Raw genomic sequence first — 27,581 nt, 5'->3', positions numbered from 1 at the left:
GCTGGGATTCTGTCACAGTCCGTGGTCTACAGTTCAAACTATGGTTCTCCGCAAGCCATGGCTTTCAAGCCGGCCACGCGGCCTGGTGTTTCGCTATTACCTGAAGCAGCCTGGAAGATGTGCACATTGAGGGCGTGGTGCCACTGATGACGTGATTCCTCGCTAATTTTGCCAATGAAACATCGTGGGAGTCTGAAAACAGTAAAGAGACCCAGTTTGAGTCCTTTTGACCTCAGATTTACCATAGCTCCCAGATTCCTCAGGTTGATTTTGTCTCGAGGTAAAGTGCAGTTGCTCTCAGGCCAGTTGCTCCTGGTGAAACCCAAATGGTCATTTGTGAGTAGGTTATTCCCTTCTGTATTATTTTACAGATGAAAAGACCATCAAGCAACTATTGTTGTAGCACATGCAGTCTCTTGTGTCTCCCTTGTATTGTTCCACTATGAAATCTCTTCTAGGTATTACCTGCACTAAACTTACTCTCTAACTATTACATTTTATTCTACATTGTTATTGTTTTACCTTGTTCTTCCTTAATGCACTGTGTAAATATCTGACCTGTATAAACAGTATGTAAGAAAAGCTTCTAACTGTATTGCGTTACATATAACAACAGTAAACTAATTCCAATTCCAACTTTGAAGAAGGTTTTATTCTCGCCCTCTGGTCCTGATGCAGACTTCGACCTGAAAGGTCAACAGCTGTTTTCCTCCCACCGATGCTGATTGAGTTCTTCTAGAAGGTTGTTTGTTAGTCAAGTAGCTAGTGGCCTTCAATTTTATGCATCTAAAATGACAGTCAAATGTGTCTGAGACCTTCCATTGAGTCTGAGTTGTAAATGTCTGCTTCCCTGTATGTTTAATAACTTGAAACTCCTTAATGAAAGGATTTAATTCAGGAGCATATCTGCGGTGAGGGACAGATAATGTAGATGAAAAGCTTATCACTAAATTTCATCTGCTGTGTTCATAATGGTCCAGTTCAGTTAGTCATTGGGTACCATGCAAGCTTCCTCCAACAGAATTACCCATGGCAAAGATATCCAGTACCTCAAAGGACAAGAATAGTGAGGGGAGGGAGCTGCAAACATTGCCAGCTCAAATCACACACTATTCTGATTTGGACAAATATTGCCTGCACAGCACAACTAAGAGCATTATAGGGTAGCACTTTGATGGGGAAGAACCACACAGGATTTTGACCAGATCAAGAAAACTTGCTCTCAACTTTTCAAGGATCACTAACACTGCCCAATTAAAACAGGTAGTGTCAGCATCACTGATGTCCCAAGAAATATTTAAGCACATTAATACAGGTCTTGTGGTAACCAATAGATAACTTAGCTTCCTTCACAGGATATAAAATATTTAACAATAAAGCAAAGGAAAAGACCCTTTGGTCCAACATATCTGTGTCAGATGCAATGTCAAATTAAATCAAAGCTATTTGCTTGTATATCATCCATATCCCTCCATTCCTTGTCAGACTATCAGACCCTGTCAAGCCATCAGATTCCTCATTACCCAGAGACTGGACTGACACCAGCTTACTGCCCTCTACTGTGCCTATTGTATTGTTTATTATTTATTGTAATGCCTGCACTGTTTTGTGCACTTTATGCGGTGCTGGGTTGGTCTGTAGTCTAGTGTAGTTTCTTTTTTTCTGTGTTGTTTTCACGTAGTTCAGTGTAGTTTTTGTATTGTTTCATGTAGCACCATGGTCCTGAAAAATGTTGTCTTGTTTTTACTGTGTACTATTCCAGCAGATATGGTCAAAATGACAATAAAAGCGACTTGTCTGCTTATGTGCCTGACTAAATACCTCTTAAACATCACTGTCACGTCTGCTTATAGCATCATTCCCAGCAGCAAATTTCAGCTACGTACCACTCTCCGTGTAAAATACTTACCCTGCATATCTCCTTTTAAGCTTTCCTCCTCTCACTTTAAAACTATGTCATCTAGTATTTGACTTATCTATCCTGGGACAAAACATTCTGACTGTCTACACCATCTATGCTTCTCTTACTGTATCTCTATCAGAGTAGAAGCTTCCCTCAGCTTTTGATGTTTCAGAGAAAACCATCCAACTTTGTCCAACCTCTCCTTGTCGCTTCTACTGTCTAATTCAGGAGGTGGCAGATGTCCCCACCAAAAGAGCTATAAGGTTCTCATTCCCTCCACTAGCCTGCAGGTCATCCTTGGGCAAGGTGTATCATCTACGTAGTCCCTCATTCAGCGTCAGCTGAAACGATGGGAGCAGGTGGTAGATGAGCAGCTGGTTCACATCACAAGTCCTAGTTATATGACCACTGATGCCAGGCAGACAAACTCTGAAGTGTATTGATAATGGCTGGTGTCACCCAACTTGTAAAGACCCTGCCCAGAAGAAGGCAATGACGAACCACTTCTGTAGAATAATTTGCTAAGAACAATCGTGACCATACAGATGAAAGACCATGATCGCCCACGTCATACAGCATGGTAAATAATAATGATAATGTCTAATCCAGGCAGCATCACGGTGAATATCTTATGCCCTCTCACCAGAATCTCCACATCCTTCCTGTTGTAAGGTGACTAGAACAGCAGACAATACTCCAATACACTTAATGCAGCTACAGAATGACATCCTGGCTCATGAACTCAGTTCCCCACATACTGAAGGCAAACATTTCATGCAGTGTTTTTATTTACCTATCTACCTGTGTTGCCACTTTCCGGGAGTTGTGAATATTCACTCAAAGCAATCGCCATGGAAGCATAATTCCTGCATTACTAGATCTGCAGGAATGAAGACAGAATTCAGCCACCAGATGACCAGGAAACTCGTGTTTACCAGCCCACAGACAATCTATGAGTCATCTACTGTCTATGGAAGAAATGACAGTTATAGTTTTCTCCACAGAACTGTGATGCATTCGCGCATTCCCAGCTATGAACAGCAAAATAACAATGGCTTTTAAAAATTTTAGCCATTTGCAGTTACATATTTAACAGCACCTTGGGCATGTATGTATTTCTTATAGCAAAGACAATTTCAACCCCTATTGTAAGACTATTGAATTGCTGCCTAGGATGGACTTTCAACTTCTCAATCTACATTGTTGTGACCTTGCACCTAATTGTCTACCTACATTCCCCTTTCTCTTTTGCTGCTACACTTCATTCTGCATTCTTTCATTGTCTTACCTTGTACTACCTTGAAATACTACTATCTGTATGAACAGTTTGCAAGACAAACTTTTCACTGTACACCAGTAAATTCTTATTCTTGGTAAATCCTTCACCCCAATTGGGTCGTAGGCTGCCAACAGCTGCTCACCAGAGTCCCCTGTCCTTGGTCAAAGGATGATTGGCCCTGTGTCTTTCACTTCCACCACATGACTTCATACACCTTTGCTTAGAAGACCTTGGAGGTCTTTGGAGCTTCTGTTGGCGTTTCGGTAGTTCTGCTTTTTTCACGGGTTGTGTTTGATAGCTCCATGCTTAATCCTTCACCTTTCACAGCCTGGCCTGGGACTGTCCATGGCAGAGTTACATCATTAAACATGATGATAAAAACTATTTCCAGTTGTGGGATAAATGGAAACTGCAGGAAATACTCAGCAGGCAGGGCAGCAGCTGTGGTGAGAGAAGGTCAAAACTTCAGCTGGGGTACTGCCTGAAGTGCTGAGCACGTTCTGTTTTATTATCTACTCTTAACATTGGCCGTGTTTTATTTTTGTACTACTTTTGAATTGTGGGGTTCTCATCAAATACAGAATTAAAGTTGAGCCTGTTGGGAGTTTGAGATTATTGGGATGTTTTAGGTTCAGCTGTGGCCTCTGGCTGAAATTCTAATAACAAGGTTGTACTTTCATGTCCTTCCTAACTTGATCATGTCCCTGTCAATGATTAATTCCCAATTCAATTTTAACCTTGACTAAATAATATTTTATCCATTCTTAAATTCATTCATATTAACTGAATATAAATTAGAAAGTACTTGCTCCAAAACTTCTTCTTGCTGCCATCATTAGAAAGGAGGCACAGAAGCTTCGGGTCCCACACCACCAGGTTCAGGAACAATTTGACCATCAGACACCTGAAACAGTGCGGATAACTTCACTCCCCTCAACACCAAACTGATTCCACAACCTATGGATTCATGTACAAGGACTCTGCAGCATATATATTCTCAATTATTTATTTACTTATTTCTTATTATTACTTGTTTTTTTCTATGTTTGCAGTTTCTATTGCACATTGCTAGTTAGTCTTTGTGTGAAGTTTTTTTATTGATTCAATTATATTTGTTCCACTGTGAATGCTCAAGGTAGCATATGGTGGCTTTCCTAATAAATTTACTTGGAACTTTGAACTCTGGAGCACATTAATTAAAATACAAAATCACAGCCTTTGGTATTACTTTTGTTATTTCCATATATGGGAGTAGGTAAATATTTTGGAAAGGACTACATGGGACAAGGGGCATGTTTCTGTGATGTACTTTTCTTTGATTCTATATCAGATTGGGAGATACCTTTATACGGTTGTGAAAACCTTTTCTGACACATAGTCTCAACCTGAAATGTTGACCATTCCCTTGACTGCACAGATGCTGCCTGATATATTGAGCTCCCCCTGCAGTTGTGATTTTATCTCCAGATTCCAGCAACCAGTCTCCATTTTGAAAACCTTCCCTCTCCCTCCTATCTAGGGGAACTAGATGACTGTAATTAGTTAGAGGATCCAACAGCAGATGACCTGTTCACTAAAACATTGCAATTAGTTGGAACTTGCGGTGCAGAAATTGTTTCCTACATTACTATTGTACCCATGCTTCAGAAGTATTCTTTCTAGCTGAAAGAGGAAGTGTAAAGACTTAGGAGAATGTTGTCAGGACTTGGGGGCCTGAGTTATAAGGATTTTATTCTTTGGAGTGTAGGAGATTGTATGGTGAGTATATGGAGGGGCATAAGAGCATGAGGAACTTAGAAAGAATGAACACAGACAGTCTTTTTCCCAAGGACAGGGAATCAAAAACTCAAAAGCATAGGTTTAATGTGAGGGAGAGCAAGTTTTAAAAGGGTCCTGAGGGACAACTTCATGCAGACAAAAATGAATTTATGGAATCACCTGACTTTATCAAAACTGCTGGAGATCGAAGGGTTAAGCACAAAAATATGTTAGAGCACTTTAGATTAACATAACTTGGAGGAATGTTCACCTCGTAGGCATGTGATGGATTCTCAGCATTAAGATCCATGGCCCTTTATGCTATAACACAGAACCTCTTATTGTCCAACCAACTGACCATACAATCTAATTGGAAATGCAAGTGTGGACTTGCATTCTGGTGGGAGCTAATTACGATTGCCTACCTCCAAAACGTTAAAAGATCCCTTGTGGTTGATATCAAAAACTTAGACTGTGACAGAGGTGATTGTTAGGAATTAATAACAGCGAGGCTGGAAGAAAGTAAGGGCAGGAGTTGTTTTCTGATGTTCAAGATCCATATTTATATGTACTTCTGCTGAACAATTTTCCTGCGAATCAGAATCGTCTTTTATACTTACATGAATAAGCCTATTCAGCTATTGTATTAAGCAAACAAAAATCATCTGAATTGTGCTGCAACACAGAAGGAGGCCATTTGTTCCACCAAGTCAATGCTAGTGCTTTATTTATTACAGCATTCTGGCATCTTCTTCCTTCCTTTCCAGACCTGAAGAAGGGTCTCGGCCCAAAACGTGGACAATTTATTTCTCTCCTTAGATGATGCCTTACTTGAAAGACTGTGGAACCGGAGGCTATGGAGATCTAGCTCTGAGACCTAGGGAAGATTGACCTTAGGAATGGCTGGTCAGACTTGAGAGACTATGCTACCTTCTTCTGCTTCTACTTTCTTATGTTGTGTGATGATAACCTTGAAGCATGATCAGAATCAGGTTTAATGTCACTGTGTTGTATGTCATAAAATTTGTTGTCTTTGTGGCAGCAGTACAATGCAATACATAATAATAGAAAGAAATGTGAATTACAGGAAGTACATATATTAAAAGGTAAATTAAATAAGTCGTGCCAAAACAGAGATAAAGAAGTAATGAGTTAGTGTCCATGGGTTCAATGTTAATTCAGAAATCAGATGGCAGAGGGGAAGAAGCTGTTCCTGAATCATTGAGTGTGTGCCTTCATGCTTCTGTACCTTCTTCCTAATGGTAGCAATGAGAACAAGGCAAGACTTGGGTGATGGGAGTCTTCAACGATGGAGCTCCACTCATCCAGGAAAGTGAAGAGTAGAGTAGTAAACCTTCTGGATATCAGGATCAGAATTCTGATATTAGGAGTTATTTGCTGCAGTGTTCCCTGGCTGTAACCTATTATTTTACTCACAGTACTTACATGGCTTGGGTAACAGAGCTTGGATTAATGGAGAACCCCAGGAAGTTGATGGTCCAGGACTGTAATAATACTGAGCGTCAAGAGTGGGTTTTCTCCTCTTGGAAATGGTCTTTTTGTGACAGTTCTGTGATATGAATGCTACTTGCTACTTGAATGTATCTCAGTATTTCTGAAAATAAAAAAATACAACTCCAATTCCAATTCAGCCCATGACAGAATGTTGTCTGGGTCTAGTTGTGTGCAGGCATGGACTTACTCACTTTCTGAAGAGCTGAGGATGGAGTTGAAGATTATGTAGTCATCAATGAGCAGCAACATTTTTGAGCTATGATGCAATCATTGATGAAGTAGCTGAAGATGGTTGGGCCTAGGACACAGGGGGAGGGGGATATATGGATATGCTCTTGTTCCGTTTTGTGCAGAGGAGGGTTTGGAGGTTGACAGGATGCCATTCTTTCTCTCTGAATGACTTTCATGTTCTTTCTTTGTTTCCTGGGTACCTGGTAAGACAAATCTCAGAGTTGTATACGGATACAAACTTTGATAACAATAAATGAACCTACGAACCAATATAACATATTAACATCAGTCCACTCTCCTGTCCTGTCAGATTCTTTCTTCTCAGGCCCTTGAACTTTGCCACCCGCCTAGCCTGACCTACCACCTTCCAGCTGGCCTCTTCCCCTCCCTACACCCTTTTATTCTAGCATCTTCTCCCTTCCTCCCCAGTCCTGTTTATTCAGTTCCATAGATGCTGCCTAATCTGCTGAGTTCGTCCAGCATTTTGAGGGTGTTGTTTTGGATTTCCAGCATCTGCAGAATGTCTGGTGTTCAGGTTCATTTATGTTTCTCAAGTACTGCACAACTGCTGCAAAAAGATAAATTTCATGGCATTTATACCCTGAGTTTGTATGCATGCCTATGACAATAAACTTGAACTGGGGCTTACAGAGCATTATCTTCTAGGATGGACCTTGAGGCTTTTACCACTGCTGATACCTGAGCAGAAACTAACATAAGAGTCAGTTACAACCCTGAGTTGAAGTTTAAGAGCCCAGAGTCCATATTCCATGCTGTTGCTAAAGCCAGTGGGTGGCCAGTTGATGGATTATCATTCAATCACTCAAGGTATCACCCATAGTTATTATTAATAAGTAACACAGAGATTAATTTGGTGAGAACTTAAAAATTTTAGCATCCGTTTATCTAGACTAGAAAAAATATAATAGTATTATCCTTTTAAAGGGTTAATTTAATCTCCCATTTATTAATGCATTGGAATGTATCAGTATTCTGTTGTAAAATTGACAATTGCACAAAGCAGGCAGAAAACTAATTTGAAATAAGGTAGAGACGACTAGACATCATATATCATTGAGTTAGTGTCCTTCTTACCTAGAAAGCCATGCACATTGCCTATGTCACTGCTGTCATGCTGATAGATCATACCTGCTTCACCTACTCACACAGTGCAGGCACAGTGGGAGTGAGGTATCTGACTGCAGCACTGTGTTCCACGATAATAAAACACACACCAACTGGTTGTGGCACACTCTCCCTGGCTTTCTGGGATCAGGTGACCCACCTGAACAACATCATCTAAACCCCTTGAGTGTCTTACAACCTTGCAACACATGATAAGCCAGCTGTTATTCCATTTGTCATTGCAACATCTGCACAGGTGACTAAAAGCACTGCATCATTTCACACTTACTTTTCGAGCATCCATACTCCGTACCTATTGCACAGAGAAATGTATGTGTATTTACATCCACGGAACGGCTATGTATTTTCAAACCAGATATCCTCTTGAGAGGGGTGTGTAAAATGATGGGATAAAGGGAATGGATAGCCAGCACCCTTTATTTTCAAGCCGCAATGGCTAATACAAGAAGGCATAATTTTAAGCTGACTGGGGAAAAGTTTAAGGGGATGTGAGAGGCAGGTTGTTTTTGCAAAGAGAGTGGTAAGTGCATCAAACCTGCTGCCAGGAGTGGTGGTAAACACTGATACATTAGGGATATTTAAAATACTCTTAGATAGGCACATGGATGAAAGAAAAGTGGAGGGTGCTGTAGGAGGGAAGAGTTATATTGATCTTGGAGTTGGTTAAGAGGTCAGCACAGCATTGTGTGGCTGGAGAGTCAGTACTCTGCTGTACTGTTCCATTTTATGATCCATTTTATGCTGCTTTCATCTTCCTAATCAAACCTTGTAAAGGTGTATCATCTCAAAGGGCTGTGAATCTCTGCACGTCAATAATTATCTTGGAGAGCTGGGACTGAGTTTTTCTCTTCAAAACATAGAAGTCAATGGTGTAAGTGTCAAACACAGGAGGTCTTAATGAAAAATTCAGAATGTTGAGCCAGTATAGGCTTAAAGGACTGCATGGTCTCCAACTGCACTGCTTGTGTAGATCCAGAGCTGTGTTCATTTGCATGGAACTCAAAAACTGCTGCAAAAAAAGAAAATAAATAAAAACTAAAATAAAGAGTTGGTCATTTCAAACTGAGCTGAATCGAAATTGCTTCTTTCAGATGGTAGTAAATCTCTGGAGTTTTCGGGTTCTGGTGATGGTGGAAGACAATGGCAAACCACTACTGTAACCTGCCAAGTACATGATTTCTCAATATGTCAGAGCGGCGTGGAGGGAAATCGTCCGCCAACTGGAAATTCCAGATGCCACCTAACAATGATGACTTTGATGGTGGAGGCCAGATCGTTGGGCAGCACGGTAGTGTAATGGTTAGTGCAATGCCTTACAGTGTCAGCGATCTATTTCCGCTACTGTCTGAAAGGAGTTTGTATGCTCTTCCCGTGATCACATAGATTTTCTCTGAGTGCTCTGGTTTCCTCCCACTTTCCAAAGAAGTACAGGCTAGTAGATTAGTAAGACCATAGGACTGTGTAATATAGGAGTAGAATTCGGCTACTTGGCCCAAGGAGTCTGCTCCGCCATTCCATCTTTGCTAATTTATTATCCTTCTCAATACATTCTCCTGCCTTCTCCCCATAACCTTTAACGCCTTTATTAATAAGGAACTTATCAAACTCTAACTTAAATATACCCAATGACTTGGCCTCTATAGCCATCTGTGACAATGAATTCCACAGGTTCATCACCTTCTGGCTTAAGAAATTCCTCTTAACCTCTGCTCTAAATGGATGCCCATCTAATCTGAGGCTGTTCCCTCTGGTTGGAGACTCCCCCATTATAAGAAACATTCTCTTCACTTCCACTTTGTCTCAGTAAGTTGTAAGCATGCTATGTTGGCACTGAAAGCATGGCAACACTTGCAGGCTACCCCTAACACACCCTTGGACAGTGCTGGTCATTGACACAAGAGACACATTTTGATTTTTTGAAGTACATGTTAAGGTAGCAGGCTGGAGATACATCTCTACCAAAGGAGGTGTAAGGATCTCCATCTTTCTACTAGTCTGCTGGTCACCCTTGGGCAAAGTAGGACACCTGACTAGACATCCTCCACCAACTCCCTCGGATCAGGGTCACATGAAGCCATGGGAGTTGTGGTGGATGGTCGTATGAGCAGCTGGTGAATATCATGAGTCCTGGTTATGTGACCACTGATGCCAAGCAGACAATCTCTGAAGAGCATTGATAATGGCTGGGGTCAACTGTCTATAAAGACACTGCCCAGAAGAAGACAATGGCAAACCACTTCCGTAGAAAAGTTTGACAAGAACAGTCATGGTCAAGACCATGATGGCCCACGTCATACGTCATGGCACATAATGATGATGCTGATGTGCATGTGCAAGCTAACATGTAATAAAATATTTACATAAGTTGGAGATGGATAATTATTTGATGGTTATGGAGAACCATCAACAGACGAGGAGTTGTGTGTGATGGACCAGCAGATTTATGGGTAGAATGGTAGCGTAGTAGTTAACATAATATTACCAGAGTGTCAGAGACCAGGGTTTAATTCCCACTACTGTCTGTAAGAAGCTTGTATGTTTACCCTGTGTTTTCCTCCTGATGCTCTGGTTTCTTTCTAAATTTCAAAACATATGGGTTAATATGTTAATTGGCATAAGGTTTTAATTAGGTAATTAGATCTGCTTCAATGCTGTGTCAATGAATGAATGAATGAATAAATAAATAAATAAATTTAACTTTGAATATATTGAATAGTGGGACAGGCTTGAGAGATCTGGTGACCTACTCCTATCTTCTTCGTTCTTGTAGATGAAACAATAACATAATTTCAACCATGTGCACAATACAGGATCCAGCATCCCAAGTTAGAGAGAATTCTTGCTCCTGATTAACATTCAGTTATCTTGACTGGAAAATCTGTTATGGTCAGTAGTAAGACCAGAATGAGATACTCAAGTCTTTAATCACTGCTGAGAATCCTGTACAAGGAAAGGTAACGAGGATGGCTTACACTCAGGTAAACCCAACCAATCAGCAGTGCAGGACACTCCTTGGAGCTTGAAGAAACAGCTTCCTTTTGATACATGAATTTTTCTTTCTCTGAATAATATTTATCCCCAGGTCCCAGCAGGAGAATGAGTTTCCTTTGTCATTTACCCTGCCCACTTTCTAAGACATCACTGGGAACAAATTTGCTTCCAGTTTTCTTTGCATTACAACTGGGACCACATTTCCAAAAGAAAACCTGACAAGTTCCTGGGATTCCTCTAGTCATGAAAGGCGTCAAATAAATGCAAGATCTTTCTCTTTTTAATTGTGGCTTGAGGGAGGTGGCCATGGGTTTCCCCAGTCAGTCAACCTGAGGAAACTAAATTAACCTCTATGTAGTCATTAATGCAAGGTGCTGGCCAGGAGTTACCCAGCTAAGCAGATACTTGTCCTCACATTTCTTCCACCCCATGCAGATAGATTATTTAAATTCACGGTATGACCTTGGGTCCCCTGCTAGAAGGGTTTATCTGGAAGGAAAATAGGACCTGAATGTTTCTTTATGCATATGAAATTAATTGAAGTGACAAGTTTTTTTCAAATAAATGCTTTTAAACCCACTTTACTGAGTGTTTCAAACTGCTTACAGTAGCTCACTCATACAAACATTAAAAGCACAGAGATTTTACCCTTGTCTGGAACATCTCAGTGCTTGAATTTCTTTTGGTTGTCCTTCTAATTTCCAAATATTAAGTCCAAATTTGCATTATTGATGAGGTAACCATGTCAGCCAAAATGTGGATTCCTTAAAGAGGATAATTTTATGCAAATTATATATTGATGTTCTGATGATTAATTGGCTCATGGCCTGCATTAATATGCACCCACCATAACATATTATGCAAGTCTAATTATTTCCCTGATATTAACCTCTACAAACCAACAGTGGATGTTTCGTGTGTTATGTAAATCACTTTATCATTTTCAAGAACATTTAATGATTTGGCAGCTCTTTGTCAATGAATATATTAATTAGGGACTCTGTGTCCACATAATAAAACTTACCCTAACATCAGTTACCAGTAATGTATGTGTCTTTTTACAATTGTGAATTCCTTTCTTGTTTTTATGTTGACGACACAACATCATTTTGAACAGTTATTTCAAAGATAAATACCTCATATGAAAATTATAATTTGTATTTTTTTATATTTTCACCTTCTGTCTGTTTTAATTCAATGTTATATTGGTAATTGTTGCGTCAATTGCGATTGGTTACCTATCAGACCATCCCAAATTTTATCGTTGAGCTCTGCAGATCTCTACTGGACTGGGAATACAAAAATGTCTCCTTGGTTTCTGTTTCCTGCGGCCAACTTGACTTAACATTGATAAGAACCAAAGGCACACTGATTTCTGCCTTACAGTGACAGCTTTTGGATATCTCCTCATTCCAATCCCTGAGTGATCATTCCAGCAACGGATAGGAGGCTACAAACTGTCACAACCTCATCACACTCATCACATCAGATCTCCCCCCCTCAGCTTCCAATCCCATAGTGTTCCAATCCTGTTCTTTACTCTGCTCTTACTCAAGATTCAATGAGCCAAACAGTCTAATTCTAAACAGGATTATCTGTCAGGAAATGTAGAGGACGTTTGACCCAAATATAGAGCAGCGGTAATGATTTAGAGGTGAGCGATAACTTTAATAATAAACTGCTAAGTGACAAGCTACCAGGAGCCAAAAACAAGATGGAACAGATACTTAGCATGACAAGGCAACAAGGTAACTGAAGGCTCAGTGCAACTGCTTGAGGCTGGCTGGTTTGAATGAGTGAACAAGGGTTGCAATTGCGAGCTGGGTTTAAATAGGCTGAAGGAGGTGAGTTGGAAATGAGTGGCAGGTGACTGTTAACTGGGTGGAGACTAGGAGGAACTTGCATGCGCAGGGCTGACACTGTCTTGGTAGGCCTATTTTTTCTGCTTGCTCTTGCCCCACTGAACTTATCTCCTCTTGAATTTATTCTCCTCTCGTCCACTCCCATTCCCAACCCCCACTATATCCAGGACACCTTGCACACCTTCTGCCAATTTGACAACGTACGATTCCCAGACCCTGCTGGGAATCTTCACAATGAACATCTAATCCTAATGCACTTCCATCCCTCCCCAGGAATGTCTTAAATCCCTCCATTTCTTTACGTAAGAAAGATTCAACCAATTCCTCAGCACTGACTTACTCATTCATAGCGCCTGTCATCTCAGTCCTTCAATTACCCCAGATTCCTGTCTCATCACTCCCCTTCTCCTCTTTGTACTGGATGTCGACTTTCCCCACTGTCAGTCCTTCTACAGGGTCTCAACCTGAAATGTCAACAATTCTTTTTACTCCACATATGCTGTTTGACCCACTGAGTTCCCCGAGCAGTTGTTTGTTTCAATATTATTGGGTGTTATATATTTCCTGAAAGCCCAAATTTAAGAAAGACTCAAATTATGGCAGTTTCCTTTGCTAACTAGCCTACTGACCCTTACTCTCCATGCCTACACACAATGTTTGACAGCTTTAGTAAAGAAAATTAGGATACAAGGAATTCTGTTGTTGGAAAGTTACTGCTGTAGGTATGTGTCATCTATTCACACTGGTCTTTGCAGAGACTTTGGTAGAAGGTTACACATACAGTACATCCCAGTGCTCAGGCCAAGTCAAGTCAAGTCACTTTTATTGTCATTTCGACCATGACTGCTGGTACAGTACATAGTAAAAATGAGACAATGTTTTTTTCAGGACCATGGTGTTACATGACACAGTAGAAAAACTAGACTGAAATACGTAAAAAACAACACAGAGAAAAAAAAAACACACAACAACTACACTAGACTACAGACCTACCCAGGAGTGCATAAATTGCACAAAAACAGTGCAGGCATTACAATAAATAATAAACAAGACAATAAGGCAGTAAGGTGTCAGTCCAGGCTCTGGGTATTGAGGAGTCTGATAGCTTGGGGGGAAGATAGCTCAAGCGAAGTGCCAGTATTATAAAGGACTCTAAGGAGTGTGACCCCAGGAATTCCAACACTGCTGGAGTTCCCTTGTGAGTGTTGGTATTTGCATTGGGAATCCATTCAGAGATCATGAAGTTAACTATGCTAGAAACATTTCTGGATGTTCTCCGTCATATCTTCAAGTGCTTTGTTAGTGTAATGTAAATTTGAATTTGCTAATCCTAAGCTCATTATTGCATCACATCCAACACCAAGTGCAAAGCTACTCTGAAATTTATCTGGTCTATTATATCATTGAGCCATTACTTCACACACAGAAAAAGAAAATAGAAAACAAACTGCTGGAAGAACTCAATGGATCTGGTAACATCAATGGGGGGAAATGGACAGTCAGTGTTTTGGGTCGAGATACTTCAATCACTCAGACATCATTGTTTGTTGCTCCAGATTCGAGTATCTGTAGTCTTCAGTGAAGCGAGCAGTGAGGCCTCGGTCGATCAGGGCCGACCATGCTTGTTGTGCCCCAGCTGTCTAAATTTGCAAGACAGAGCAGAGCAGTATGGAGAGCAAGCTGTTGCCCATGTAGCAGGCTCCACTAACTCTATGTATCTGATGAACCCAAAGGAATTGCAGAGATTGATACAATTTGGCACCAGCAGTATCGCAGGAGTTGCCAGTCAGCACTGAACAACTTAGGACTGTTTTAGGGGCTTCGGTTCTGGATTTCCACTTTGAGGTTTACCCCGAAACCTCCCCATGAGAAATGCAATGGAGGTTTGAGATCAGAGTTTTGCTTCTCGTAGATGAGTTTCCAAACACAGCTATGAACCCCATTTGAACAAAGTGACCGGCATTAGGGCACTAATAATCTGCCTTTGCCCCTTCTCCTGTCAGTAGAAATGCTTCTGCAGGGATTAGTAGCTAGGCCACACATGAAGGCCAGGACCTGGACTTGGTTGTCAGAGGCGATTTGAGACATATGCCATTGGGAGCATTTAATGGGTATTGGGAGCTTATCCCCTTTGCCACCCCAGGATATAACAACCTTAAGGAACCAAGGAGTCTCTAGAGTCTCTGAAAAATCGACAATGCCAGCCTATTCCCTATAAAGGATTCCATGCACAATTGCTAACTTTGAATTTAACCTCAGACCCTCAATCTTGCAGATATTGGATGTCCAACCTCGAGTCCTTGGCATGGACTCACAAACTTGACCTTCAGGCGTTCCACCTCCATACTCATTCAGCTCTGGGCATCAACCTTTAACTTTACCCTTGGAATTTAACTGACCTCAGGGTATCAACCCCAGGACTCACAGGTCACAGATTTGACTATTTTAAAAGAAATAATACAAATTTTTTAAATCTTCAAGAAAGGACAACAAATGAAGAGAAGTGACAGATCTCATGCATTCCTATATTCTCCCACAAATACAAAGGCTCATGGATACAGATCTGCGTACTGATTCCACAAGCAGATTCCCCACTGAATGTATTGTGGAATCCACTTGGCCAAGTTCCTGATTCATCCTGGGACACCAAACATCAAAGGTTTGTTTCTCTCCATCAAAGCTGCCTGACCTGTTGAGTTCCTCCAGCATTTTTTTGTGTGTGTACCTCAAAACTTCCAGTATCTGCAGAACCCGAGATGTTGCTCATGCAAAATAAAATAAATTATTACATAGCGGTAGTAGAATCAAAACAGAATGCAGAATATAGCAGCACACACAAAATGCTGGAAGAACTCAAAAGGTCAGGAAGCATCTGTGGAAATGAATTCAAGCTGAGACCATTCTTCAGGACTGAAAAGGAAGGAGGAAAATGCCTGAATAAAAAAAAAACTAGGTGGAGGGGAAGAGGCTAGCTGAAAAATTATAGGTGAAGCTAGGTGGATAGGAAAGGAAAAGGGCTGGAGAGGAAGGAATCTGATAGGAGAGGAGAGTAGACCAGAGGAGAAAGGGAAGGAGGAGAGAGCCCGGGGTAAGTAATAGGCAGGTGTGAAGAAGTAAAAGATGGGGAAGAGAAGAAGGCTGAGGGGGGAAATTTGGTTACTGGAAGGAGAAATTGATAGTCATGCCATTTGATTGGAGGGTACCCAGACAGAATATAAGATGTTGCTCCTCCACCCTGAGGGTGGCCTCATCTTGGCACACTATGCAGAATATAGTTTTGCAGATAAAAAGAGCAGTGCAGGCAGACAAATACAGTGTAAGGATACAATGAAGAGGCTAGGAGTACAAGAGTTCAGCTTTTACCATATGAGAGGCCCATTCAAGGTGTCAGTGGAATGGAGGGTGAGAAGGTCTAAACTACAAAACACTCCTCTGGGTTGATCCATACAGAATATTAAAGCCCAGCAAACTCCGGGCTGCTGTCATCAAACCTGCAATTGCCCTTTAAGACTCCCTGATGTCTCTTCCAATTTGTAGCCTCTCTCGGGATTAAAGGGGCATAAATGGATGAGATTACTCTATTAGCATTGCAAAGCTGTGCCAGGATGTGCCAGGTCATTCCACAGCAATGCATCATTACGCTCAGACACTTTTACTGTTGACATTGCACCCAGGACAGATATGAAAGTGAATGAAACTGTCATTTACATGATTATTTTAAACTCTCGCAGTCAATCAGCTGCTGACAGGATAGGTTAGCTTTTGCCAGTAAACCTAGGATATAAGTGAATCTGTTGTAGTAAAATCACAGAAAATGTGATGGTTGTCTCGACAATGGACCACAGTAGTTGCCACTGGAACTCCATGCAACATGAGATAAGTTAGATCTTTCTACCCTGCTTTCTATCCTGCTTCCATACTGGTTTTGATCCGCTCCTATCCAGGATGTACCAACCAGTGGCATTGTGCGTTCATTGCAGCACATGTGGTTAAATATTGCGCATGTGCTTTGGACAGCTGTCCACAAGATCCATTTTAGTTCTGAATGTAGACCTTTGCCATTCTGAAGACTTGGTAATCATCAGCGGGGCTGCAGCCATACATAAGCAACAAATCACTGAAGGAAACAGTTAAGAGCAAGTCACCATTTTGCCTGAGGGATGGTGTAACAATAAATTAAATTTATTAGGCTCTTCTAAAGATAAACAAAAAACCTATGGGCTTCACTGGAGTGTTGATTGACATTGGGCCACAATGAATGGATACTAAAAGGAGATTGTAAAGGCTGGTCAGAGGTAGATTTTGGGGAACAACTTTAAGGAAGAGAGTAAGGGGTTGTGAGTTTAGATAAAGCATGTATAGATCATAAAGCCTAGGTCACTACAGACCAGTGGCAGAGCAATCAAAATCAGAACTGTACACAAGACTAGAATTGCAATGGCATGGATATTTGAGACAGTTAAAATGCTGGAGAGCTTTATCACGGACAAGATGAGAGAAGAGTTTTATAAGGGAAACTTCCATTGATATGCACAAAATGCTGGAAGAACTCAACAGGTCAGGCAGCATCTATAGAGTGAAAGAAACAATGTTTTGGGCTGAGACCCTTCATCAGGAGTGGATAGGAAGGGGCAGAAGCCAGAATAAGAAGATAGGAGAGGTGAAAGAGTACAGGCTGGAAGGTTACAGGTGACAGCAGGTGTGGTGGGTGGGTGGGAAGGGGGAAAAAGTAAAAAGTTGGGGGTGTGGGAATAGGTGGGAGAGGTAAAAAGATGATGAAGAAGGAATCTGATAGGATAGGATGATGGACCATGGAAGAAAGAGGAGGCAAATCATTGGGAGGTGATGGACAGGTGAGAGAAGAGAAGGGGTGACCATAATGTGGAACAGAAAAAGAAAGAAGGGGAAGAAATTTCCAGATGTTAGAGGAATTAATGGTCATGGCATCAGTTTAAAGAATCCCCAGAGAAAGTATGAGCTGTTGCTTCTGCAACCTGAGTTTGGACTCATCATATAGTTCCCTCAATCTAGCATGAAGTCAAATGCCTATCACTGGAGTGCTCAATAAAAAAAAACAGATGGCAAGCCACACAAGGACTCAAAGCAGCTGTCAATCAGTCAGGCTTGGTACACGGCGGATTTCTACTCAATGCACAGTCCAAAGAGATCTACAGGTCAATAGGCGGCACCCCTAGCATCCAAGAGTGGTTATATATCAGGGGAAGCTGCATGCTGAGGTTGGCTCCTTGCATCTAAACATAGCAATAACCCCATGAGGAAAGCAAGTAAGTCCAGGTGATATCATGACCAACTTCATTTTAATGTTGTTAATTAGTTATATTATTTTATGGATGCTTTTTAGAATTTTCATGCTTTTATCAACAATATCCTTCTGACCTATTTTTAAAGATCTCTGAAAATCAAAGTCATTTAGTAAATGATCTAAAGGCTTTTGACAGTCATTGTGTCACATGGGACACTTTTCAGAAATAAATGATCTGCTGGAAGAACACAATCTGCTGGAAGAGCTCAGTGGGTCAAGTAGCATTGTTCTGACCTACACATCCAGAAAAGGAAAGTGTTGAGCATTGGACAAGAGGTCAGGTACGATGGGCAGTGAGTCCAGGCTAAGTCCAGCTGGTGGGCAAGGTCTAGGTGATCTAGCCCATTTGACCTGATGATTAAAAATTTTGTCTAAAGGCCAGGATAGTGGAACATTTCAGAGAAAAGATTGAAAGGGATTAAATCAAACAACAATTGACTTCTGAATTTGAAAGCATGATTGCCAAGAGTAGAGCAATTAAATTTAAAAATATTCAACAGAACAATTAGAGGTTTGGATGTTGCAGGGCTAGAAAAGATTACAGAAATGTGAAAAGAAGGGGGACGTCATGTGATGACGTAGGATCGAGACGTTTTAAAAAAACATATATTTTTAGAAATGTGAGAAGAAGAGATCGCAGATGAAACTGAACACAAGGATGAGAACTTTAGAACTGAGGGAATGCTTAACTGAAAGGTGGGTTAGGTAACATTGGGGTGACAATTAAGCAAGACAGAGTGAGAGATGGCAGAGATTTTGTTGACTTTGAAATTATGGAGAAGCAAATAGGAGAGCCTTGTTAGCAAATCAACAGAATGGTCAAACCTAAAGGTACTCAAGTCTTGATGAATGATAGATGGATCTATCTAATGTTACCGAGTCAAAATATTTAGTGTTATCAGTATTACTGATATAGTCTAGTGTTCACCTTGGACTCATACGGAATAGAATAATATCAGTCAGGGCACCATATAGCTTAGCAGTTAGCACAATGTTATTACAGTTCTGGGTATTGGAGTTCAGAGTACAATTCCAGTGTCATCTGTTAGAAGTCAATGCATCATTCCCATTGAATGAATGGGTTTTCTCTGGGTTCTCCAGTTTCCTCTCATAGTCCAAAGATGCACTGGTTAGTAGGTTAATTGGTCATTGGAAAATTTTCTGTGATCAGCCGAGGGTTAATTCAGGGCTTGTTGGGAAGCACAACTTGATGGGCTTCAAGGGACTATTCCACACTACATCTCAATCAATCAATCAATGAACAAATGGATAAATAAATAAAGAGAAGACAACAAAATCACCGAAAGGAAATCTTTGAAAGCAGTCATTGTTGCCTTTTACTCTAGTTTTTGTAGCAGTTATCATACCACTTTACAGCATCCAGGAATAGAAGATTGGTGTCCATTTTCTGTCATTGTCTGCAAGGTGCTCGTACATTCTCCCAGTGACCACACCGGTTTCCTCCTACATTTAAAAAGAAAAGTTAGTCATGGGCAGCTGAAGCATGGCACAACTTGCAAGCTGCCCTCAGCATAATCTTCAGACTGAGTTGGTCATTGATGCAAAACTCTGTATATTTTGATGCTTAAATGTACAATACATGTAACAAATAAAGCTAATCTCTACCTTTACCTCTTTTCAAAGCTCATATTCCTTCCCCATAAACAGAGACCGATAACAAATGTAACTTAGCACACCAAACTACATCAGACTTTAGATTACTGCTGAATGCAGTGTGCATGTATCTTTAAATGAGGGACAGTCAACAGGAGTTTGCTTGTTCGATAGAAGAGACTGTTACTAGGCAATTAGTCAATAAAGAAATTAGATAAAAGTCAGTTGTCCAATATCATGAGCGCTACATTTAAAAAATTAACCACTTTTAAAGAATCATGATTTACTCGCATATCTGTTTCTTGATCAATGCTTTACTTGGGTTTTTGGGGCCAATTTTCTCTGGTTTTCTCTCTAATGGACATTGATTCATTCCAAAGGGCAGTTTAATGGATGATGGTCTCCTTCTCTTTCTTGGCCCAGGTATATTTTCCTTACAAGCTAGCCTAGAACTTGAATACTATTCAACTATGTGGGAAAATTTAATCCAAGGCCAATTCCTTCTGTCGCATTTTGTGTAGCATCCTTGCCCTTTAAACCTATAGAAATATATATGAAAACTTCCAGTCAGGTTTTAGGAATAGAAATTACGAGGAGCCAGGGACACAAGAGATTACGGTACTGGAATCTGGTTTGATCACTTTAGCCTAAGCAAAAGACTGCCACCATCCACTGTTCCCTGGCTCTCATAATTTTAAGCACGTCAGTAAATTCACCTCAGATTCTCCTGCGTCCCAAGGGATAAAACCCTAGCTTGGCCAAATTCTTTCTATAGCTCAGGCCTTCTGGTCCTGGCAACAAAAATAATCCTCTTAAGTCTTTTATGCACTCTTTCCAATTTAACCACACCTTTCCTGTAACAGTGATCAAACCTGTACACAGTACTCCAAGTGCAACCTCTTTAATGACTTCTATAACTCAACATAGTGCCCCAACTCCTATGCTCAATGCCCTGATTGATGAAGGCCAGCGTGCTAAATGATTTTTTTCACCGTTCATTTGTTATGTGACGTGGGCGATCAAGCTCTTTCCATGACCTTGATTGTTCATGGCAAATTTTTATACATGACTGGTTTGCCATTGCTTTCTTCTGGACAGTGTCTTTACAAGAATGGTGACCTCAGCCATTATCAAAACTCTTCAGAGAGTGTTTGCCTGGTATCAGTAGTCGCCTAACCAGGACTTGTGATATGCACCAGCTTCTCATACGACAATCCCCCACCTGCTCCCATGGCTTCACATGACCCTCATTGGCGTTAAGTAGGTGCTGCACCTTGCTCAAAGGTGATCTGTAGACTAGCGGAAGGAAGTAGCGCCTTACACCTCCTTTGGTGGAGATATTATCTCCACCCCGCCACCCAAGATGGATTCACCAACCTATGAATTAATTAAAAACCTAAAATAAGAACATAATACAGGAACTCAGAGGGTTAGGCAGCATCAATGGAGATGAATAGATGGTTGACACCATGATCCTTCTTCAGGACTGAGAAGGAAGAGGGAAGATGCCAGAATAAAAAGGTGTGGGCAGGGAAGGAGGTTACCTGGAAGATGACTAGGTGGAAGATGATTAGGTGGAAGATGACTAGCTAGAAGATGATTAGGTGGAAGATGACTAGGTGGAAGATGATTAGGTGGAAGATGACTAGGTGGAAGATGATTAGGTGGAAGATGATTAGGTGGAAGATGACTAGGTGGAAGATGACTAGCTAGAAGATGATTAGGTGGAAGATGACTAGGTGGAAGATGACGAGGTGGAAGATGGCTAGCTGGAAGATGACTAGGTGGAAGATGACTAGCTGGAAGATGACTAGGTGGAAGATGACTAGCTGGAAGAAGACTAGGTGGAAGATGACTAGCTGGAAGATGAGTAGGTGGAAGATGACTAGCTGGAAGACTAGGTGGAAGGAGGCTAGCTGGAAGATGACTAGCTGGAAGATGAGTAGGTGGAACATGACTAGCTGGAAGATGACGAGGTGGAAGATGACTAGCTGGAAGAAGACTAGGTGGAAGATGACTAGCTGGAAGATGAGTAGCTGGAAGATGAGTAGGTGGAAGATGAGTAGGTGGAAGATGAGTAGGTGGAAGATGACTAGGTGGAAGATGATTAGGTGGAAGATGACTAGGTGGAAGATGATTAGGTGGAAGATGACTAGGTGGAAGATGACTAGGTGGAAGATGTTAGGTGAAACCACATGGGTGGGAAAGGGAAAGGGCTGAAGCATAATGCAATGCCAAGAATAAAGTTGGTTAAAAGTTATTCCTAGTGAGTACCTGGATTAATCTTTATGAAATGAAGAATGCCTAAGGCTTAGAAACTTACATTGTACTCTATTATATGGAGTTGAGATTACTTCTATTCTCCTCAGACTTGAACTCAATCCTTCTGGCTGTACATCAGAACATTTTATTTGCCTTATTAATTTGTGTGCCACACTGTGGAGAGAGTCTCAATGACTGGTCAGCTATGACCTCCAAGTTCATTTTCTTGTTCCTCTCCTCACAAGCTTTGTCTGCCACTGCAGAACTGCACTTGACCCTCCTGGTTTCAATAACATACCAGCTTCGCTGAGTAATATTAAAGGCTTTTTTTATCATCCTCTGCCCAATCCTCTCCAGATCACTTTCAGACGTAACTGCCTGCTTGATACACTTTTGAGTCCTACGTCATTTAGCATAGTATGCAAATTTGTACAACATACTTCAAATTCCTTTCTCAAGGTCGGTAGGAAAATGTGTAAAAAGAAATTATCAGAACATAGACTCATCGCCCAAGTATCTCTATCTCCACAGTGGAAAATTCCCCTGAAAAAGAATTCTCTCTGGTACCTAAATCAGTTTTCCATCTCTTTTAAATCCTGTCAGCTGTTCTAAAGTTCACCTTGTCAAGACTTGTTATTATTTTGCAAAGTAAAATGTTATAACACATTGCCTGCGCTCCTGTAGATATGGATCACTTGTGAGTACAATAATTTAGTCATGCATGCTCGTGTATTCCACACACACACACACACACACACACACACACACACACACACACACACAGAGTTGGGAAATCCCTGGTTTAAAAAGAGAAATTAGGAAAATATTGGATAATTGCTTCTGGTTTCATCCCCCTTCCTTTCCAGTCCTGATGAAGGCTGTCAACCCGAATTGTCGACTGTTTATTCCCCTCACTGGATGATGCCTGACCTCCAGAGTTCCTCCAGACTCTGGATTTCAAATAACTGCACAATCTCTTGTGTTGGGTAAAGGATTGAAATTCCTCTGAACCATTCACTTATTTGTGTGTAGTTTTCCATTGATTAACTGATCTACTGTGGATGGCTGCAAGAAAGTGAATCTCAGGGTAGAATATGGTGATACATACGTATTTTGATAATAAATGTACTTTGAAATTTGAACTATGTCCCAGACACGTCAGTGCAACGCTCGTGGCTGACACTCGACTGGAAGATTGCTCTGTAAGGGATTTTGAATGAAGCAAATGGAGTCAAACACAAGAGATTCTGCAGATGCTGGAAATCCAGAGCAAAATGCTGCAGGATCTCAACAAGTCAGGCAGCATCTATGGAGGGGACTAAACATTTTAATCTTTTGACATTCAAAGTTTCAAAGTACATTTAACATCAAAGTATGTATGTAGAATGCAACCTGAAATTTATCCTCTTCACAGACATTTATGAAACAATGAAACCCCATAGAACAATAAAAGTATTGAAGCCTTAAAGTCCCCCCCTTTGCACACACAGCAGCAAAAGCATCACCCCCCCACCTGTGCCAGCAGAAGTACTGACACCCACACCCACCCACTACCATGTGAGCAACAGAAGAGGCACTAAAGAATTAATTCATACAGAGTCCATGGAACGACAGTTCACATACTAGCACTTTAATATTTTGGTCAGACTCTCTCTCTCCAGCAAGGGAGAGAGAGGTCGCTTGCTCAATGAGAGTGGAGACCAGCAACCCAATATTCTGATGTTACAATCTTCCTAGATCTTCCTAGATTTGCTAGATCTTGCCACTTGCCTACACACTAGGGGCAAGTTACAGCATCCAATTAACCTACCAACATACAGCTATAGGGAGAAACCAGAGGACCAGCAGGAAAAGTATGCAGAGCCAAGGAGATTGTGCAAACTGCACAGAGACAACACCAGGAAACAGAACCGGGTATCTGCCGCTATGAAATAGTAGCTCTCTCTACTGGATGGATTACCTTGCCACTTCATTTAAACTGACCATTGCTTAGATCTCCAAGGTGGAAACAAAGATCCCAACAGTGTTATGATGAAGTGGAACAGATCACTTTTCATTGGGGTCCCAAGAAGATAATTGTTCTTGGCATTCATGCACACATGTTAATTATTGCTGCTAGTTGTATTCTGCACTGAAATTGGGCTTCATTTACATCAATGTTTACATAGTAGCATAGTCAGCAGTGTAGCAGTTGACGCAAAGCTTTACAGCACCAGCAAAACGTGATCAAGGTTCAATTCCCACCACAGTCTGCAAGTAGTTTACACGTTCTCCCTGTGTCCATGTTGGTTTCCTCCAGGTGCTCCAGTTTCCTCTCACAGTGCAAAAGCACATGGGTTAGGGTTGTGATTAATAAGTTCTAGGCACTCTATATTTGCCAGAAAGATGCAACACTTGCAAACTACTCCCAGCATATCCTCGGATGTGCAAACAAGCTGGAGGAACTCAGCAGGTTGGGCAGCATCTGTCGAAATGCTGACTGTTCGTTTCAACTGATGCTGCCCGACCTGCTGAGTTCCTCCAGCTTGTTTGTACGTGTCGATTTGACCACAGCATCTTTGTGTTTAATATCCTTGGATGTGTTGGATGCATCACAAGTGATGCATTTGACTGTATGCTGTGACATTTTGATGTTACAATTAAAGCTAAGTTCTCTTTAACCTCATTTTGACACTGGGCAAAATGTAGAGCAACCAAACGATATGCACCTCTTCATCTAGATTATTGTGAACACTTGCCTTGTCTCCCTTTCCATTCCAGATTATGGCTCCCCTCTTACTTCTTCTCTTCTGACCTGCCCATCACCTCCCTCTGGTGCCCCTTCTCCTTCTCTTCTTCCAATGGTCCACTCTCTCTTCTATCATATTCCTTCTTCATCAGCCATTTACCACTTCCACCTATTACCTCCCATCTTCTCACTTCATCTCCCTCCACCGCCCACCTGCTTTCCCACTCACCTGGTCTCATCTATCACCTGTACTCCCTCCCCTCTCCCCACTTTCTTATTTTTACTTCCTGACCCATCCTTTCATAAGCATGAAACAGCAACTCTTTCATTCCTCTACATATATACTGCCTGACCGACTGAGTTCCTCCAATGTTTTGTGTGTAATACTTCGGAATTCCAACACCTGCAGAATCCCTTGTGTTTATGAGCAAATGCCTACCTCTATAACTGGGTCTGATCATCGTTCAGTTGTGGGAGCTTACTGTGCTCAAATTGGTGGCACTGCTTCCTACATGACAACAATGGCCACACCTCAGAGGTACTTGAGCATCTGTGAAAGTCTTAGGCACACCCTAAAGTAAATGTGAAAGGCACTGCAGAAATATAGCTCTTTCTTTTCAAAGCAGATGGAAGATGGGGACTAGCAGTGAAAGGTTAGGAAAATTCAAAGTAAGTTTATTATCAAAGTATATCTATGTAACCATGTACTAACATGAGATTAATTTTCTTGCAGGCATTCACAAAACTGGAAAGATTCAGTTCGGTATCCAACAAACCAAACAAGATAGTTCAATGCTTGATGCTGAGGTCCCCAGTCAGTAGATCTGACCACCATAATACAGAGGGGCAGAATTAGGCCATTCAGCCTATTGAGTATACTCCGCAAATCTATCATGGCTGATTTTTATCCCTCTCAACCCAGTTCCTCTGCCTTCTCCCCATGACCTTTTTGATGCCCTGACTAATCAAGAACCTGTCGACCTCCACTTTAAATATACCCAATATCACCAAGAGCTCTTGTCCAAGTGAAGGTTGACCTGCTACAGTATTGTGAGTGTTTGCAATCTTTGATTTATGTTTTTAATTAGAAGAAAGGTGAGCTAAGCATTGCAAGAGTCGACATTTATCATAACTGCATAACAGTGTACTAAAGCTTTTGCAAGTCATGCTTCTACCCGTAGTTCAGCTGTGCAGTCCAGGATCTGCGTCTGGATCTCCCACATTGTGATGCAAATCTGGTCCAAATTGTAGAGAGTTCACTTCAGAACAAGTGGAGCTTCTCACTTATAAGCAAGACTGCTTCCTTCTGTTTCTTAGAAGATGCACCATCTGTCCCTGGTAAAAGTATTATATTTATGATATTATTCAACAAGCTTTTTTTGTGTTCTTGAATTAAAATTGCAATATGTTACAGGGCACATTTTTAGCTTTTAACATGAGCGGTCTATTTTGGTTTTGCTTATATGAGATACAGTTAATGGCATCATAAATCATATGAAAACTGTACATCTTCAACACAATTTGGATTAATAGCTGAGCATTACTGAATTGCCAGTCACCAATGTAGTCATTATTTTGGGACATTACTCACATGTTCAGATGCATCAGTCACATCAATAGTAATGTAAACTCCAGCCTTTCTATTTAGCATCATTACACATGCCAATCACACCAGAGGAAGGCGTACCGTACATAACATATAGAAGAGGGAGAAAAGGCTATTAGCAAGATTGAGCGGTGGATGCAAATGGAGAAATATTTAACCATATCAACGTTTAACCATATTAACTTAATGTTTTAGGAACAGCTTCTTTTCCTCAGCCGTCAGATTTTTGAACAGTTCATGAACACCACCTCACACTTTGTTCTCTTTTATCACTAATTTTTATATATTTCATATTTCTTGTTGTAAAGTTTAGTTATTTTTAATGTATTGCTTTGTACTGCGGCCACAAAACAAGAACTTTCATGACAAACATTATTCTTTCTGCTTCTGAACCATACTGTCATTCTTCGTTCAAAGGATCTGAGAGGACAACAAGGCAGTGTCTCTACCAATCATATGCTGCTGAGCTCTGTCAATCTGACTGCTTGAGCCAATCCTGAGACAGAGCAGGGTGTGAGAGGTCAGTAGTGGATGACAAAACCTGAATCAAAATCAGAATCAGGTTTAATAGCACTGACATCTTGTACGTTGTGACTTTTCTGTTTTGAGCCAGTGTTAGAGGGAGGAAATTGAGAGCCTCCCCCCTCCACCCTGGACAACACTAATGGTTTTCTGACAGCCTGTACTTATTTATTACTTTATTTTATTTATAGATACAGCACAATGAGCCTCGCTGCCCAGCAACCCACCTGCTTTATCATCATTATGTGGACTGTGATGTGGGCTATCATGATCTTTCTGTGACCCTGATTGTTCTTGGCAATTTTTTTTTACAGAAGAGGTTTGTCACTGCCTTCTTCTGGGCAGTGTCTTTACAAGACTGGTGACCCCAGTCATTATCAATTCTCTTCAGAGATTGACTGCCTGCTGTCAGCAGTCGCATAATCAGGACTTGTGATGTGCACTAACCGCTCATACGACTATCCACCACCTGCTTCCATGTCTTCACATGACCCATAGGGGGGCAAAGCAGATGCCACACTTTGCCCGCCAGTTTAATCCTAGCTTAATCAGAGGATAATTTACAATGACTAATTAACCTACTAACCAGTATGTCTTTGGACTATGGGAGAAAACTGGAGCATCCAGAGGTAATCCACATGCTCACAGGAAGAACATACAAACTTTTCTTACAAAGGATGCAAGAATTGAACTCTGAACTCTGACATCCTGAGCTGTAATAATATCATGCTAACCGCTACACTACCATGGCATCCCAAAGGCATGTTACCAAAGGCTTTTTTTTAACTTAGTTTCTGAACAGTGCTGATGTTCAGAAATCTAGAAGCAGCAGGAATATATT

General features: G+C 41.1%; 1 long non-coding RNA gene across 1 annotated transcript; it reads right to left on the bottom strand.

Annotated features, from left to right (window-relative positions):
• Positions 1-26,550, bottom strand: LOC132407032 (uncharacterized). The gene is made up of 4 exons (XR_009516353.1): positions 26,204-26,550; positions 25,788-25,947; positions 19,376-19,472; positions 1-192 (listed from the first exon to the last, which is right to left on the bottom strand). It is a non-coding gene; the product is annotated as an uncharacterized LOC132407032 (long non-coding RNA).
• Positions 26,551-27,581: the final 1,031 nt, after the last annotated feature.

This window comes from Hypanus sabinus, chromosome 17, assembly GCF_030144855.1.
Source record: "Hypanus sabinus isolate sHypSab1 chromosome 17, sHypSab1.hap1, whole genome shotgun sequence".
NCBI lineage: Eukaryota > Metazoa > Chordata > Chondrichthyes > Myliobatiformes > Dasyatidae > Hypanus > Hypanus sabinus.
This window is presented reverse-complemented; position numbering and strand designations above follow the sequence as displayed.